Source organism: Silurus meridionalis, chromosome 13 (genome assembly GCF_014805685.1).
Source record: "Silurus meridionalis isolate SWU-2019-XX chromosome 13, ASM1480568v1, whole genome shotgun sequence".
NCBI classification, from domain to species: domain Eukaryota; kingdom Metazoa; phylum Chordata; class Actinopteri; order Siluriformes; family Siluridae; genus Silurus; species Silurus meridionalis.
This window is the reverse complement of record NC_060896.1, coordinates 3,828,889-3,831,388: the sequence shown is the minus strand read 5'-3', so window position 1 is coordinate 3,831,388 and position 2,500 is coordinate 3,828,889. Positions and strand designations below refer to the sequence as shown.

Below are 2,500 nucleotides of genomic sequence, written 5' to 3'. Positions count from 1 at the left end.
TTACGAGATTGAAAGAGATGCGTAACATTTGTGTGTGTATATGTGGTTTGGAGGGTGGGGGGGGATTTACATGGTTACACACTTGCTCGATGCATGATAATGAAGTCTGTGTGTGAGAGCATGAGGGAGATTTTTTACATCGCCATACTGACTAGAGGAAAACTACCGACTCATCATTTTTAGATTTTTGTACGATTTCTATAGATTTTCTTTCATTCAAAAGGATTTCAATCCCTTTCCTTTACCTGTGGTCGTATTAAAAAGTGTTATTTCATTTTATCATAGGTATTACATCGAGTTTGTGTTTTTCTCACGTGAGATTTTCTTCCAAAAGAAAACAACAACAGACTCGACTCACAAATCAACTTTTACACCAATTCAACATTCAGAACACTTTAAAATGGACAGAATCTTTATATATAACAGAAATCATTCTAAACCTATTTTTTCTAGTCTATCATGCTTGTGCTTTACTGGTATTAGCTGAAGTTCTCCCCCTCCCTCGTGTCCTTATAAGGCAGGCCAGTGCTTGCATACTTCAGGTGATATCTTATCCAGGATGATCAGTGTGTGTCAGTATGGTGGCTTGGCACACAGTGACACATCCACCCTGTACACACACACCATCGTATCGTATTACACAGAGCTTCCCTGCACACAGGCTCGGGTCGGGACGCCACCTTATTTAGAAAGAAGAAAAAGAACTGTTGCTTTCCGGATGTTTTTTGTTTTCCGCACCGTTCTCAGAAAATCGACTGTTTCTGAAATACATTTGAATGTTCTGTGAACACACACACACACACACACATACACACACACACACACACACACACACACACACACACGAATCCAGGAAGTGACTGTTGAAACGGATTTTTATTGTTGTACTGTAATAAACCTATACTTTATATACAACATACGATTATTTACTATCTCCTGAGAAATGAATTTAGGTACCAAAGTGAGGAAAAGAGCTCTGGACCCAACAGTAGCTCCTTGGACTTAATCAGTATCCGCTGTTCCCTTTAGAACCCTCTCTTTTGCTGGCTGTACAGTTGTTGACAGTCTGCAGATACGATACGCCTCTTCTAAAACTCTATTCAGGAACAGCACTTCTAATACAAGGGACAAACAGCTGATAAAAGAATAAAAAAAACCTCGCAGAGGCTTCATCTGCATTCTATCACTTGATACACGGTCACGTGAAATCCGCTGGTCTTAAATTATATAGCACGGTGAAAGAAAACCGACAAATATGTACAACGAAGCAATAAACAGCAATGAAAGACAAAAATCCAGATGTGAGAGGAAAAAGACAAAACATAAGACCTGATACATAAAGAGATTCTCCTGAAAAAAAAACTCAAAAGGTTTTGGCAATTGGTGGAAAAATGACAGCAAGAACATGTTTCTTTAAACATTCAGGCTGGGATTGAATGTGTGTGTGTGTGTGTGTGTGTGTGTGTGGACTGCAACATCAGGAGACAGAAAGATAACCAACATTCCTAAGTCAGACACTGGCAAATTGCAAATGCCAGGTGTGTGTGTGTGTGTGTGTGAAGCGCAAACCTTTTCCTATGAAGGGCCAAAAGTTGCTTTTTGTTTCTGTTCACATAAATGGCAAAGTGAGTCAAAGTGAGAAACGTCTTCACAGGCCAATAGTTTGCGCATCTCCGCTCCGAATAATCACATGATTTTCCTGTAAAATTTATTTATTTATTTATTTATTTATTTATTTATTTATTTATTTATTTATTTTTTACACTTCACGTTTTCATTTTTTAATTTTTTTTCCACACCATGTTAATTAGTATCAATTTATTCAAGTTGAAATGAAATTCAAATTCAAATCAAATTTAAATCAAAAACAAATCACATTTGAATCAAATTCAAATTCGAATTCAATTATTTCAGATTTGAATTAAAGAATTAAAATAGAATAAAACAACCTAATAATTTGAAATATATATAAAATATTAATCAAGTTTGTTAAGATTATTTTATCCACATAAAATTTATTTATTTATTTATTTATTTATTTATTTATTTATTTATTTATTTATTTATTCATTCATTTAACTCTGATGCCCCAGATCACTTTATTTGCACAAACTTTGCTTTAAAGCTTTGATTGAAAACTACAGCTGGATTGAAATGAACCTCTCTGGTTGGGAAACTGTTTGTGCTGAAATATATTTAATGAGAGAAGAAAGAAAAAGAAAAGACCACACGTTTTTTTCGCTCTTGCCGATGAAAACTGAACGCTGTTTGTTTTCGTTAAAGCATTCACGAGATATTGTTGTATACAGTGATCTGATTTTACACCTTTTAAAGATGGAATACAGCAATGGATTGGATATGTAATAATAAATAGAGCACAGATACCGTGTAAAAGTTTACCCCAAAGTTGATGGAACACAATTGTATTGGACATATTAGGATGCAGTGACTTAAAATCTTCCCTTTATACTTGAACTAGGAGAACTGCTTTACATGGGCT

At 35.0% G+C, this 2,500-nt stretch overlaps 1 protein-coding gene across 1 annotated transcript in view; it reads left to right on the top strand.

Moving 5' to 3' along the window:
- The window catches only part of LOC124396008 (neprilysin-like), a 39,590-nt gene that overhangs the window by 1,286 nt on the left and 35,804 nt on the right, over positions 1-2,500 (top strand). The gene's annotated exons all lie outside the window — the stretch shown is intronic.